The sequence below is a fragment of the Pseudophryne corroboree genome (assembly GCF_028390025.1).
Source record: "Pseudophryne corroboree isolate aPseCor3 chromosome 3 unlocalized genomic scaffold, aPseCor3.hap2 SUPER_3_unloc_18, whole genome shotgun sequence".
Taxonomy (NCBI): Eukaryota; Metazoa; Chordata; class Amphibia; order Anura; family Myobatrachidae; genus Pseudophryne; species Pseudophryne corroboree.
This window is the reverse complement of record NW_026967506.1, coordinates 436,151-452,247: the sequence shown is the minus strand read 5'-3', so window position 1 is coordinate 452,247 and position 16,097 is coordinate 436,151. Positions and strand designations below refer to the sequence as shown.

Below are 16,097 nucleotides of genomic sequence, written 5' to 3'. Positions count from 1 at the left end.
GCCAGTCCTGGGGTTACCCTGTCTCCTATAGAGAGTCCCTGGCCTCAGACTCTGCACCTGGGCGCTCCCTGGGAGCTGCTGCCTGGAAACCCCGGGGAGCACCAGGAACCTGTCACACTCTGTTGTAACACTGTGTAAGACGGGCTCCGGAAACATGGCCGCCGCGCTACTGTACACAGGACACATATGAAAAAACTTTATAACCACCCCCGCAATAGCAAATAACACCCTGCCCAATGTATATCCTCGCCGTGCTGACACTGTGATACATAGCGGCGGCGGCGGCCATGTTGCTGTGGTCCGTCCTGTGTCCGTAACCATGACAGCGGCCTCCTCTCTATCTCTCCTCCCCGCCCACTTCTCCTGCCCTGAGCGCTGATAGGTGCAGCCAGTGTCATTAACACTCCCAAGCACCGCCCCCAGGCTACACTGTTCTTAGAGGCCTGGTGAGTGTAATGTGTGATATGTGTGTGTGTACTATGTGTGTGTATATACTGTATATGTATGTGTACTATGTGTGTGTATACTGTATATGTGTGTGTACTATGTGTGTGTATACTGTATATGTGTGTACTATGTGTGTATATACTGTATATGTGTGTGTACTATGTGTGTATATACTGTATATGTGTGTGTGTACTATGTGTGTGTATATACTGTATATGTATGTGTACTATGTGTGTGTATACTGTATATGTGTGTGTACTATGTGTGTGTATACTGTATATGTGTGTACTATGTGTGTATATACTGTATATGTGTGTGTACTATGTGTGTATATACTGTATATGTATGTGTACTATGTGTGTATATACTGTATATGTATGTGTACTATGTGTGTATATACTGTATATGTATGTGTACTATGTGTGTGTATATACTGTATATGTATGTGTACTATGTGTGTGTATACTGTATATGTGTGTGTACTATGTGTGTACTATGTGTGTATATACTGTATATGTATGTGTACTATGTGTGTGTATACTGTATATGTGTGTGTGTACTATGTGTGTATATACTGTATATGTGTGTGTACTATGTGTGTATATACTGTATATGTATGTGTACTATGTGTGTATATACTGTATATGTATGTGTACTATGTGTGTGTATATACTGTATATGTATGTGTACTATGTGTGTGTATATACTGTATATGTATGTGTACTATGTGTGTGTGTGTATATACTGTATATGTATGTGTACTATGTGTGTGTGTATACTTTATGTGTGTACTATATGTGTCTGTACTATGTGTGTACTGTATATGTATGTGTACTATATGTGTGTGTATACTTTGTGTGTACTATATGTGTCTGTACTATGTGTGTGTGTGTGTGTGTGTGTGTGTGTACTGTATATGTATGTGTACTATGTGTGTGTATATACTGTATATGTATGTGTACTATGTGTGTGTATATACTGTATATGTATGTGTACTATATGTGTGTGTATACTTTATGTGTGTACTATATGTGTCTGTACTGTGTGTGTGTGTGTGTGTGTGTGTACTGTATATGTATGTGTACTATATGTGTGTGTATACTTTATGTGTGTACTGTATATGTGTCTGTACTATGTGTGTATACTGTATATGTGTGTGTACTATATGTGTGTATGTGTGTACTATATGTGACTGTGTGTACTGTGTGTGTCTGTATGTGTGTACTGTGTGTGTACTATATCTGTATGTGTGTACTGTGTGTGTACTATATGTGTCTGTATGTGTGTACTGTGTGTGTACTATATGTGTGTACTGTATGCATGTGTGTGTGTGTACTGTATGTGTGTGTACTGTATATATCTGTGTGTGTACTGTATGTGTGTGTACTGTATGTGTGTGTACTGTATGCATGTGTGTGTACTGTATGTGTGTATACTGTATGTGTGTGTACTGTATGTATGTGTGTGTACTGTATGTATGCATGTGTGTGTACTGTATGTGTGTGTACTGTATGTGTGTGTACTGTATGCATGTGTGTACTGTATGTGTGTGTACTGTATGTGTGTACTGTATGCATGTGTGTGTACTGTATGTGTGTGTACTGTATGCATGTGTGTGTGTACTGTATGTGTGTGTACTGTATGCATGTGTGTGTGTACTGTATGTGTGTGTGCTGTATATATCTGTGTGTGTACTGTATGTGTGTGTACTGTATGCATGTGTGTGTACTGTATGTGTGTGTACTGTGTGTATGTCTGTATACTGTATGTGTGTGTACTGTATGTGTGTACTGTATGCATGTGTGTGTACTGTGTGTATGTCTGTATACTGTATGTGTGTGTACTGTATGTGTGTGTACTGTTATGTGTGTGTGTGTGTGTGTGTGTGTGTACTGTATGTGTGTACTGTATGTGTGTACTGTATGTGTGTGTACTGTATGTGTGTGTGTACTGTATGTGTGTGTGTACTGTGTGTGTACTGTATGTGTGTACTGTATGTGTGTGTGTGTGTACTGTGTGTGTACTGTATGCATGTGTGTATACTATATGTATGTACTGTAAGTGTGTATGTATGTATGTATGTACTGTAAGTGTGTATGTATGTATGTATCTATCTATCTGTATGTACTGTATGAGTGTGTGTACTGTATGTGTGGATGTGTGTGTACTGTATGTGTTTGCATGTGTGTACTGTATCTGTGTGTACTATGTGTGTACTGTATGTGTATGTGTACTGTATGCGTGTGTGTACTGTATGCGTGTGTGTACTGTATGTGTGTGTACTGTATGCGTGTGTGTACTGTATGTGTTGTGAGTGTACTGTTTATGGGGTATGCGGTCAACATCCCGCTGGACAGGATCCCGGCGGTCGAAATACCGACGCCGGAATCCCGACCGCCACAATCCCGACATATTCTCCCTACGTGGGTGTCCACGCGACACCCATAGAGGGAGAATATAATAGTGTGCCGAGCATAGCGAGGCACCGTGCCCGCAGAGTGGCGTTCCGCTCGCCACCCCTGTCGGGATTGTGTGGTTGGGATTCCGGCGTCGGTATTTCGACCGCCGGGATCCCGTCCAGCAGGATTACGTACTGATCCCGTATGTGGATCCAGACCCCACTTATATACTCCATAAATGAGCTGTAACATTAGTAACACACTCTTTACTGCGCAGACATTCTTCCAGCGCTCATATGTCACAGTGTTACACAAACGACATATAATTATATAGAGGAGATGGACTGTACAGTGTTGTGATGTAATATTGTATACATTCCGCTAATGTCACAGTGTTACACAAACGACATATAATTATATAGAGGAGATGGACTGTACAGTGTTGTGATGTAATATTGTATACATTCCGCTAATGTCACAGTGTTACACAAACTACATATAATTATATAGAGGAGATGGACTGTACAGTGTTGTGATGTAATATTGTATACATTCCGCTAATGTCACAGTGTTACACAAACGACATATAATTATATAGAGGAGATGGACTGTACAGTGTTGTGATGTAATATTGTATACATTCCGCTAATGTCACAGTGTTACACAAACGACATATAATTATATAGAGGAGATGGACTGTACAGTGTTGTGATGTAATATTGTATATATTCCGCTAATGTCACAGTGTTACACAAACTACATATAATTATATAGAGGAGATGGACTGTACAGTGTTGTGATGTAATATTGTATACATTCCGCTAATGTCACAGTGTTACACAAACTACATATAATTATATAGAGGAGATGGACTGTACAGTGTTGTGATGTAATATTGTATACATTCCGCTAATGTCACAGTGTTACACAAACGACATATAATTATATAGAGGAGATGGACTGTACAGTGTTGTGATGTAATATTGTATATATTCCGCTAATGTCACAGTGTTACACAAACTACATATAATTATATAGAGGAGATGGACTGTACAGTGTTGTGATGTAATATTGTATACATTCCGCTAATGTCACAGTGTTTCACAAACTACATATAATTATATAGAGGAGATGGACTGTACAGTGTTGTGATGTAATATTGTATACATTCCGCTAATGTCACAGTGTTACACAAACTACATATAATTATATAGAGGAGATGGACTGTACAGTGTTGTGATGTAATATTGTATACATTCCGCTAATGTCACAGTGTTACACAAACTACATATAATTATATAGAGGAGATGGACTGTACAGTGTTGTGATGTAATATTGTATATATTCCGCTAATGTCACAGTGTTACACAAACGACATATAATTATATAGAGGAGATGGACTGTACAGTGTTGTGATGTAATATTGTATATATTCCGCTAATGTCACAGTGTTACACAAACGACATATAATTATATAGAGGAGATGGACTGTACAGTGTTGTGATGTAATATTGTATACATTCCGCTAATGTCACAGTGTTACACAAACTACATATAATTATATAGAGGAGATGGACTGTACAGTGTTGTGATGTAATATTGTATACATTCCGCTAATGTCACAGTGTTACACAAACGACATATAATTATATAGAGGAGATGGACTGTACAGTGTTGTGATGTAATATTGTATACATTCCGCTAATGTCACAGTGTTACACAAACGACATATAATTATATAGAGGAGATGGACTGTACAGTGTTGTGATGTAATATTGTATACATTCCGCTAATGTCACAGTGTTACACAAACGACATATAATTATATAGAGGAGATGGACTGTACAGTGTTGTGATGTAATATTGTATACATTCCGCTAATGTCACAGTGTTACACAAACGACATATAATTATATAGAGGAGATGGACTGTACAGTGTTGTGATGTAATATTGTATACATTCCGCTAATGTCACAGTGACAAACCTTAGGGGTATTAGTCTATAGTGTAGGAAGCCCAGTACTGTGACTACATAGGGATAACAGTGTCTACCATTACACAGGGTTACACAATAGTACGGAAGACATCTGGTGAGTGTGAGACACCCAGCAGCCATCTCCATGAGTCAGGAGGATTGAGCAGGACCCAGAGCCCCATCCCGGTGCCTCCACCTCACTCACTGATACATGAGAGACACAGTGACCAGAAGATCCTGGAACTCACCAACAAGATCATTCAGCTGCTGACTGGAGAGGTGACTGCTGGGAATGGGGCATTATACAGTAACACCAGGGGATGTGTCTGGGTGATGACTGGAGAGGTGACTGCCGGGAATGGGGCATTATACAGTAACACCAGGGGATGTGTCTAGGTGATGACTGGAGAGGTGACTGCTGGGAATGGGGCATTATACAATAACACCAGGGGACGTGTCTGGGTGATGACTGGAGAGGTGACTGCTGGGAATGGGGCATTATACAGTAACACCAGGGGATGTGTCTGGGTGATGACTGGAGAGGTGACTGCTAGGAATGGGGCATTATACAGTAACACCAGGGGATGTGTCTGGGTGATGACTGGAGAGGTGACTGCCGGGAATGGGGCATTATACAGTAACACCAGGGGATGTGTCTGGGTGATGACTGGAGAGGTGACTGCTGGGAATGGGACATTATACAGTAACACCAGGGGACGTGTGTGGCTGATGACTGGAGAGGTGACTGCCGGGAATGGGCCATTATACAGTAACACCAGGGGATGTGTCTGGGTGATGACTGGAGAGGTGACTGCTGGGAATGGGGCATTATACAGTAACACCAGGGGATGTGTCTGGGTGATGACTGGAGAGGTGACTGCTGGGAATGGGACATTATACAGTAACACCAGGGGGACGTGTCTGGGTGATGACTGGAGAGGTGACTGCTGGGAATGGGGAATTATACAGTAACACCAGGGGATGTGTCTGGGTGATGACTGGAGAGGTGACTGCTGGGAATGGGACGTTATACAGTAACACCAGGGGATGTGTCTGGGTGATGACTGGAGAGGTGACTGCTGGGAATGGGACGTTATACAGTAACACCAGGGGGACGTGTCTGGGTGATGACTGGAGAGGTGACTGCCGGGAATGGGGCGTTATACAGTAACACCAGGGGATGTGTCTGGGTGATGACTGGAGAGGTGACTGCTGGGAATGGGGCATTATACAGTAACACCAGGGGACGTGTCTGGGTGATGACTGGAGAGGTGACTGCTGGGAATAGGGCATTATACAGTAACACCAGGGGATGTGTCTGGGTGATGACTGGAGATGTGACTGCTGGGAATGGAACATTATACAGTAACACCGGGGGACGTGTCTGGGTGATGACTGGAGAGGTAACTGCTGGAAATGGAGCATTATACAGTAACACCAGGGGATGTGTCTGGGTGATGACTGGAGAGGAGACTGCTGGGAATGAGGCATTATACAGTAACACCAGGGGATGTGTCTGGGTGATGACCTGAGAGGTGACTGCTGGGAATGGGACATTATACAGTAACACCAGGGGGACGTGCCTGGGTGATGACTGGAGAGGTGACTGCCGGGAATGGGGCGTTATACAGTAACACCAGGGGATGTGTCTGGGTGATGACCGGAGAGGTGACTGCTGGGAATGGGACATTATACAGTAACACCAGGGGATGTGTCTGGGTGATGACCGGAGAGGTGACTGCTGGGAATGGGACATTATACAGTAACACCAGGGGATGTGTCTGGGTGATGACTGGAGAGGTGACTGCTGGGAATGGGGCGTTATACAGTAACACCAGGGGATGTGTCTGGGTGATGACCGGAGAGGTGACTGCTGGGAATGGTGCATTATACAGTAACACCAGGGGATGTGTCTGGGTGATGACTGGAGAAGTGACTGCTGGGAATGGGACATTATACAGTAACACCAGGGGATGTGTCTGGGTGATGACTGGAGAGGTTACTGCCGGGAATGGGGCGTTCTACAGTAACACCAGGGGATGTGTCTGGGTGATGACCGGAGAGGTGACTGCTGGGAATGGGACATTATACAGTAACACCAGGGGATGTGTCTGAGTGATGACTGGATAGGTGACTGCTGGGAATGGGACATTATACAGTAACACCGGGGGACGTGTCTGGGTGATGACTGGAGAGGTAACTGCTGGAAATGGAGCATTATACAGTAACACCAGGGGATGTGTCTGGGTGATGACTGGAGAGGAGACTGCTGGGAATGAGGCATTATACAGTAACACCAGGGGATGTGTCTGGGTGATGACCGGAGAGGTGACTGCTGGGAATGGGACATTACACAGTAACACCAGGGGACGTGTCTGGGTGATGACTGGAGAGGTGACTGCTGGGAATGGGACATTATACAGTAACACCAGGGGATGTGTCTGGGTGATGACTGGAGAGGTGACTGCTGGGAATGGGACATTATACAGTAACACCAGGGGGACGTGTCTGGGTGATGACTGGAGAGGTGACTGCCGGGAATGGGGCATTATACAGTAACACCAGGGGATGTGTCTGGGTGATGACTGGAGAGGAGACTGCTGGGAATGAGGCATTATACAGTAACACCAGGGGATGTGTCTGGGTGATGACCGGAGAGGTGACTGCTGGGAATGGGACATTACACAGTAACACCAGGGGACGTGTCTGGGTGATGACCGGAGAGGTGACTGCTGGGAATGGGACATTATACAGTAACACCAGGGGATGTGTCTGGGTGATGACTGGAGGGGTGACTGCTGGGAATGGGGCATTAATACAGTAACATCAGGGGACGTGTCTGGGTGATGACTGGAGAGGTGACTGCTGGGAATGGGACATTATACAGTAACACCAGGGGATGTGTCTGGGTGATGACCGGAGAGGTGACTGCTGGGAATGGGACATTATACAGTAACACCAGGGGATGTGTCTGGGTGATGACTGGAGAGGTGACTGCTGGGAATGGGGCATTATTCAGTAACACCAGGGGACGTGTCTGGGTGATGACTGGAGAGGTAACTGCTGGGAATGGAGCATTATACAGTAACACCAGGGGATGTGTCTGGGTGATGACCGGAGAGGAGACTGCTGGGAATGAGGCATTATACAGTAACACCAGGGGATGTGTCTGGGTGATGACCGGAGAGGTGACTGCTGGGAATGGGACATTACACAGTAACACCAGGGGACGTGTCTGGGTGATGACCGGAGAGGTGACTGCTGGGAATGGGACATTACACAGTAACACCAGGGGATGTGTCTGGGTGATGACTGGAGAGGTGACTGCTGGGAATGGGGCATTATACAGTAACACCAGGGGATGTGTCTGGGTGATGACTGGAGAAGTGACTGCTGGGAATGGGACATTATACAGTAACACCAGGGGATGTGTCTGGGTGATGACTGGAGAGGTGACTGCTGGGAATGGGGCGTTATACAGTAACACCAGGGGATGTGTCTGGGTGATGACCGGAGAGGTGACTGCTGGGAATGGGACATTACACAGTAACATCAGGGGACGTGTCTGGGTGATGACTGGAGAGGTGACTGCTGGGAATGGGACATTATACAGTAACACCGGGGGGATGTGTCTGGGTGATGACTGGAGAGGTGACTGCTGGGAACGGGACATTATACAGTAACACCAGGGGATGTGTCTGGGTGATGACTGGAGAGGTGACTGCTGGGAATGGGGCATTATACAGTAACACCAGGGTATGTGTCTGGGTGATGACTGGAGAGGTGACTGCTGGGAATGGGACATTATACAGTAACACCAGGGGACGTGTCTGGGTGATGACTGGAGAGGTGACTGCCACCAGGGGACGTGTCTGGGTGATGACTGGAGAGGTGACTGCTGGGAATGGGGCATTATACAGTAACACCAGGGTATGTGTCTGGGTGATGACTGGAGAGGTGACTGCTGGGAATGGGGCATTATACAGTAACACCAGGGGACGTGTCTGGGTGATGACTGGAGAGGTGACTGCTGGGAATGGGACATTATACAGTAACACCAGGGGACGTGTCTGGGTGATGACTGGAGAGGTGACTGCCACCAGGGGACGTGTCTGGGTGATGACTGGAGAGGTGACTGCTGGGAATGGGACATTATACAGTAACACCAGGGGACGTGTCTGGGTGATGACTGGAGAGGTGACTGCTGGGAATGGGGCATTATACAGTAACACCAGGGGACATGTCTGGGTGATGACTGGAGAGGTGACTGCTGGGAATGGGACATTATACAGTAACACCAGGGGACGTGTCTGGGTGATGACTGGAGAGGTGACTGCTGGGAATGGGGCATTATACAGTAACACCAGGGGACATGTCTGGGTGATGACTGGAGAGGTGACTGCTGGGAATGGGACATTATACAGTAACACCAGGGGACGTGTCTGGGTGATGACTGGAGAGGTGACTGCTGGGAATGGGGCATTATACAGTAACATCAGGGGACGTGTCTGGGTGATGACTGGAGAGGTGACTGCTGGGAATGGGACATTATACAGTAACACCGGGGGGATGTGTCTGGGTGATGACTGGAGAGGTGACTGCTGGGAACGGGACATTATACAGTAACACCAGGGGATGTGTCTGGGTGATGACTGGAGAGGTGACTGCTGGGAATGGGGCATTATACAGTAACACCAGGGTATGTGTCTGGGTGATGACTGGAGAGGTGACTGCTGGGAATGGGACATTATACAGTAACACCAGGGGATGTGTCTGGGTGATGACTGGAGAGGTGACTGCTGGGAATGGGACGTTATACAGTAACACCAGGGGATGTGTCTGGGTGATGACTGGAGAGGTGACTGCTGGGAATGGGACGTTATACAGTAACACCAGGGGGACGTGTCTGGGTGATGACTGGAGAGGTGACTGCCGGGAATGGGGCGTTATACAGTAACACCAGGGGATGTGTCTGGGTGATGACTGGAGAGGTGACTGCTGGGAATGGGGCATTATACAGTAACACCAGGGGACGTGTCTGGGTGATGACTGGAGAGGTGACTGCTGGGAATAGGGCATTATACAGTAACACCAGGGGATGTGTCTGGGTGATGACTGGAGATGTGACTGCTGGGAATGGAACATTATACAGTAACACCGGGGGACGTGTCTGGGTGATGACTGGAGAGGTAACTGCTGGAAATGGAGCATTATACAGTAACACCAGGGGATGTGTCTGGGTGATGACTGGAGAGGAGACTGCTGGGAATGAGGCATTATACAGTAACACCAGGGGATGTGTCTGGGTGATGACCTGAGAGGTGACTGCTGGGAATGGGACATTATACAGTAACACCAGGGGGACGTGCCTGGGTGATGACTGGAGAGGTGACTGCCGGGAATGGGGCGTTATACAGTAACACCAGGGGATGTGTCTGGGTGATGACCGGAGAGGTGACTGCTGGGAATGGGACATTATACAGTAACACCAGGGGATGTGTCTGGGTGATGACCGGAGAGGTGACTGCTGGGAATGGGACATTATACAGTAACACCAGGGGATGTGTCTGGGTGATGACTGGAGAGGTGACTGCTGGGAATGGGGCGTTATACAGTAACACCAGGGGATGTGTCTGGGTGATGACCGGAGAGGTGACTGCTGGGAATGGTGCATTATACAGTAACACCAGGGGATGTGTCTGGGTGATGACTGGAGAAGTGACTGCTGGGAATGGGACATTATACAGTAACACCAGGGGATGTGTCTGGGTGATGACTGGAGAGGTTACTGCCGGGAATGGGGCGTTCTACAGTAACACCAGGGGATGTGTCTGGGTGATGACCGGAGAGGTGACTGCTGGGAATGGGACATTATACAGTAACACCAGGGGATGTGTCTGAGTGATGACTGGATAGGTGACTGCTGGGAATGGGACATTATACAGTAACACCGGGGGACGTGTCTGGGTGATGACTGGAGAGGTAACTGCTGGAAATGGAGCATTATACAGTAACACCAGGGGATGTGTCTGGGTGATGACTGGAGAGGAGACTGCTGGGAATGAGGCATTATACAGTAACACCAGGGGATGTGTCTGGGTGATGACCGGAGAGGTGACTGCTGGGAATGGGACATTACACAGTAACACCAGGGGACGTGTCTGGGTGATGACTGGAGAGGTGACTGCTGGGAATGGGACATTATACAGTAACACCAGGGGATGTGTCTGGGTGATGACTGGAGAGGTGACTGCTGGGAATGGGACATTATACAGTAACACCAGGGGGACGTGTCTGGGTGATGACTGGAGAGGTGACTGCCGGGAATGGGGCATTATACAGTAACACCAGGGGATGTGTCTGGGTGATGACTGGAGAGGAGACTGCTGGGAATGAGGCATTATACAGTAACACCAGGGGATGTGTCTGGGTGATGACCGGAGAGGTGACTGCTGGGAATGGGACATTACACAGTAACACCAGGGGACGTGTCTGGGTGATGACCGGAGAGGTGACTGCTGGGAATGGGACATTATACAGTAACACCAGGGGATGTGTCTGGGTGATGACTGGAGGGGTGACTGCTGGGAATGGGGCATTAATACAGTAACATCAGGGGACGTGTCTGGGTGATGACTGGAGAGGTGACTGCTGGGAATGGGACATTATACAGTAACACCAGGGGATGTGTCTGGGTGATGACCGGAGAGGTGACTGCTGGGAATGGGACATTATACAGTAACACCAGGGGATGTGTCTGGGTGATGACTGGAGAGGTGACTGCTGGGAATGGGGCATTATTCAGTAACACCAGGGGACGTGTCTGGGTGATGACTGGAGAGGTAACTGCTGGGAATGGAGCATTATACAGTAACACCAGGGGATGTGTCTGGGTGATGACCGGAGAGGAGACTGCTGGGAATGAGGCATTATACAGTAACACCAGGGGATGTGTCTGGGTGATGACCGGAGAGGTGACTGCTGGGAATGGGACATTACACAGTAACACCAGGGGACGTGTCTGGGTGATGACCGGAGAGGTGACTGCTGGGAATGGGACATTACACAGTAACACCAGGGGATGTGTCTGGGTGATGACTGGAGAGGTGACTGCTGGGAATGGGGCATTATACAGTAACACCAGGGGATGTGTCTGGGTGATGACTGGAGAAGTGACTGCTGGGAATGGGACATTATACAGTAACACCAGGGGATGTGTCTGGGTGATGACTGGAGAGGTGACTGCTGGGAATGGGGCGTTATACAGTAACACCAGGGGATGTGTCTGGGTGATGACCGGAGAGGTGACTGCTGGGAATGGGACATTACACAGTAACATCAGGGGACGTGTCTGGGTGATGACTGGAGAGGTGACTGCTGGGAATGGGACATTATACAGTAACACCGGGGGGATGTGTCTGGGTGATGACTGGAGAGGTGACTGCTGGGAACGGGACATTATACAGTAACACCAGGGGATGTGTCTGGGTGATGACTGGAGAGGTGACTGCTGGGAATGGGGCATTATACAGTAACACCAGGGTATGTGTCTGGGTGATGACTGGAGAGGTGACTGCTGGGAATGGGACATTATACAGTAACACCAGGGGACGTGTCTGGGTGATGACTGGAGAGGTGACTGCCACCAGGGGACGTGTCTGGGTGATGACTGGAGAGGTGACTGCTGGGAATGGGGCATTATACAGTAACACCAGGGTATGTGTCTGGGTGATGACTGGAGAGGTGACTGCTGGGAATGGGGCATTATACAGTAACACCAGGGGACGTGTCTGGGTGATGACTGGAGAGGTGACTGCTGGGAATGGGACATTATACAGTAACACCAGGGGACGTGTCTGGGTGATGACTGGAGAGGTGACTGCCACCAGGGGACGTGTCTGGGTGATGACTGGAGAGGTGACTGCTGGGAATGGGACATTATACAGTAACACCAGGGGACGTGTCTGGGTGATGACTGGAGAGGTGACTGCTGGGAATGGGGCATTATACAGTAACACCAGGGGACATGTCTGGGTGATGACTGGAGAGGTGACTGCTGGGAATGGGACATTATACAGTAACACCAGGGGACGTGTCTGGGTGATGACTGGAGAGGTGACTGCTGGGAATGGGGCATTATACAGTAACACCAGGGGACATGTCTGGGTGATGACTGGAGAGGTGACTGCTGGGAATGGGACATTATACAGTAACACCAGGGGACGTGTCTGGGTGATGACTGGAGAGGTGACTGCTGGGAATGGGGCATTATACAGTAACATCAGGGGACGTGTCTGGGTGATGACTGGAGAGGTGACTGCTGGGAATGGGACATTATACAGTAACACCGGGGGGATGTGTCTGGGTGATGACTGGAGAGGTGACTGCTGGGAACGGGACATTATACAGTAACACCAGGGGATGTGTCTGGGTGATGACTGGAGAGGTGACTGCTGGGAATGGGGCATTATACAGTAACACCAGGGTATGTGTCTGGGTGATGACTGGAGAGGTGACTGCTGGGAATGGGACATTATACAGTAACACCAGGGGACGTGTCTGGGTGATGACTGGAGAGGTGACTGCCACCAGGGGACGTGTCTGGGTGATGACTGGAGAGGTGACTGCTGGGAATGGGGCATTATACAGTAACACCAGGGTATGTGTCTGGGTGATGACTGGAGAGGTGACTGCTGGGAATGGGGCATTATACAGTAACACCAGGGGACGTGTCTGGGTGATGACTGGAGAGGTGACTGCTGGGAATGGGACATTATACAGTAACACCAGGGGACGTGTCTGGGTGATGACTGGAGAGGTGACTGCTGGGAATGGGGCATTATACAGTAACACCAGGGGACATGTCTGGGTGATGACTGGAGAGGTGACTGCTGGGAATGGGACATTATACAGTAACACCAGGGGACGTGTCTGGGTGATGACTGGAGAGGTGACTGCTGGGAATGGGGCATTATACAGTAACACCAGGGGACATGTCTGGGTGATGACTGGAGAGGTGACTGCTGGGAATGGGACATTATACAGTAACACCAGGGGACGTGTCTGGGTGATGACTGGAGAGGTGACTGCTGGGAATGGGACATTATACAGTAACACCGGGGGACGTGTCTGGGTGATGACTGGAGAGGTGACTGCTGGGAATGGGGCATTATACAGTAACACCGGGGGCTGTGTCTGGGTGATGACTGGAGAGGTGACTGCTGGGAATGGGACATTATACAGTAACACCGGGGGACGTGTCTGGGTGATGACTGGAGAGGTGACTGCTGGGAATGGGGCATTATACAGTAACACCGGGGGCTGTGTCTGGGTGATGACTGGAGAGGTGACTGCTGGGAATGGGACATTATACAGTAACACCGGGGGACGTGTCTGGGTGATGACTGGAGAGGTGACTGCTGGGAATGGGGCATTATACAGTAACACCGGGGGCTGTGTCTGGGTGATGACTGGAGAGGTGACTGCTGGGAATGGGACATTATACAGTAACACCGGGGGACATGTCTGGGTGATGACTGGAGAGGTGACTGCTGGGAATGGGACATTGTACAGTAACACCGGGGGACGTGTCTGGGTGATGACTGGAGAGGTGACTGCTGGGAATGGGACATTATACAGTAACACGGGGGGACGTTTCTGGGTGATGACTGGAGAGGTGACTGCTGGGAATGGGGCATTATACAGTAACAACAGGGGACGTGTCCGGGTGATGACTGGAGAGGTGACTGCTGGGAATGGGACATTATACAGTAACACAGGGGGAAGTGTCTGCGTGATGACCGGAGAGGTGACTGCTGGGAATGGGACATTATACAGTAACACGGGGGGACGTTTCTGGGTGATGACTGGAGAGGTGACTGCTGGGAATGGGACATTATACAGTAACACCAGGGGACGTGTCTGGGTGATGACTGGAGAGGTGACTGCTGGGAATGGGGCATTATACAGTAACACCAGGGGACATGTCTGGGTGATAACTGGAGAGGTGACTGCTGGGAATGGGACATTATACAGTAACACCAGGGGACGTGTCTGGGTGATGACTGGAGAGGTGACTGCTGGGAATGGGACATTATACAGTAACACCGGGGGATGTGTCTGGGTGATGACTGGAGAGGTGACTGCGGAGAATGGGACATTATACAGTAACACAGGGGGAAGTGTCTGCGTGATGACCGGAGAGGTGACTGCTGGAAATGGGGCATTATACAGTAACACCGGGGGATGTGTCTGGGTGATGACTGGAGAGGTGACTGCTGGGAATGGGACATTATACAGTAACACCGGGGGACGTGTCTGGGTGATGACTGGAGAGGTGACTGCTGGGAATGGGACATTGTACAGTAACACCGGGGGACGTGTCTGGGTGATGACTGGAGAGGTGACTGCTGGGAATGGGACATTATACAGTAACACGGGGGGACGTTTCTGGGTGATGACTGGAGAGGTGACTGCTGGGAATGGGGCATTATACAGTAACAACAGGGGACGTGTCCGGGTGATGACTGGAGAGGTGACTGCTGGGAATGGGACATTATACAGTAACACAGGGGGAAGTGTCTGCGTGATGACCGGAGAGGTGACTGCTGGGAATGGGACATTATACAGTAACACGGGGGGACGTTTCTGGGTGATGACTGGAGAGGTGACTGCTGGGAATGGGGCATTATACAGTAACAACAGGGGATGTGTCCGGGTGATGACTGGAGAGGTGACTGCTGGGAATGGGACATTATACAGTAACACCGGGGGACGTGTCTGGGTGATGACCGGAGAGGTGATTGCTGGGAATGGGGCATTATTCAGTAACACCAGGGGTCGTGTCTGGGTGATGACCGGAGAGGTGACTGCTGGGAATGGGACATTATACAGTAACACCAGGGGATGTGTCTGGGTGATGACCGGAGAGCTGACTGCTCGGAATGGGGCATTATACAGTAACACCAGGGGACGTGTCTGGGTGATGACTGGAGAGGTGACTGCTGGGAATGAGACATTATACAGTAACACGGGGGGACGTGTCCGGGTGATGACTGGAGAGGTGACTGCTGGGAATGTGGCATTATTCAGTAACACCAGGGGACGTGTCTGGGTGATGACCGGAGAGGTGACTGCTGGGAATGGGACATTATACAGTAACACCAGGGGATGTGTCTGGGTGACTACTGGAGAGGTGACTGCTGGGAATGGGGCATTATACAGTAACACCAGGGGATGTGTCTGGGTGACTACTGGAGAGGTGAGTGCTGGGAATG

The 16,097-nt window shown here is 48.9% G+C and overlaps 2 protein-coding genes across 3 annotated transcripts in view; both read left to right on the top strand.

Annotated features, from left to right (window-relative positions):
* LOC134983565 (lactase/phlorizin hydrolase-like) overlaps positions 1-16,097 on the top strand; it is a 744,668-nt gene that overhangs the window by 341,376 nt on the left and 387,195 nt on the right. The window lies entirely within an intron of this gene.
* LOC134983559 (oocyte zinc finger protein XlCOF6-like) overlaps positions 305-16,097 on the top strand; it is a 58,966-nt gene continuing 43,173 nt past the window's right edge. The window contains exons 1-2 of one of the 2 annotated variants that reach the window (XM_063949214.1): positions 305-446; positions 4,909-5,100. The gene's annotated coding sequence lies outside the window, so the exon portion shown is untranslated. The remainder of the gene's footprint in view (positions 447-4,908; positions 5,101-16,097) is intronic. The other variant, XM_063949213.1, reaches the window with a different exon arrangement.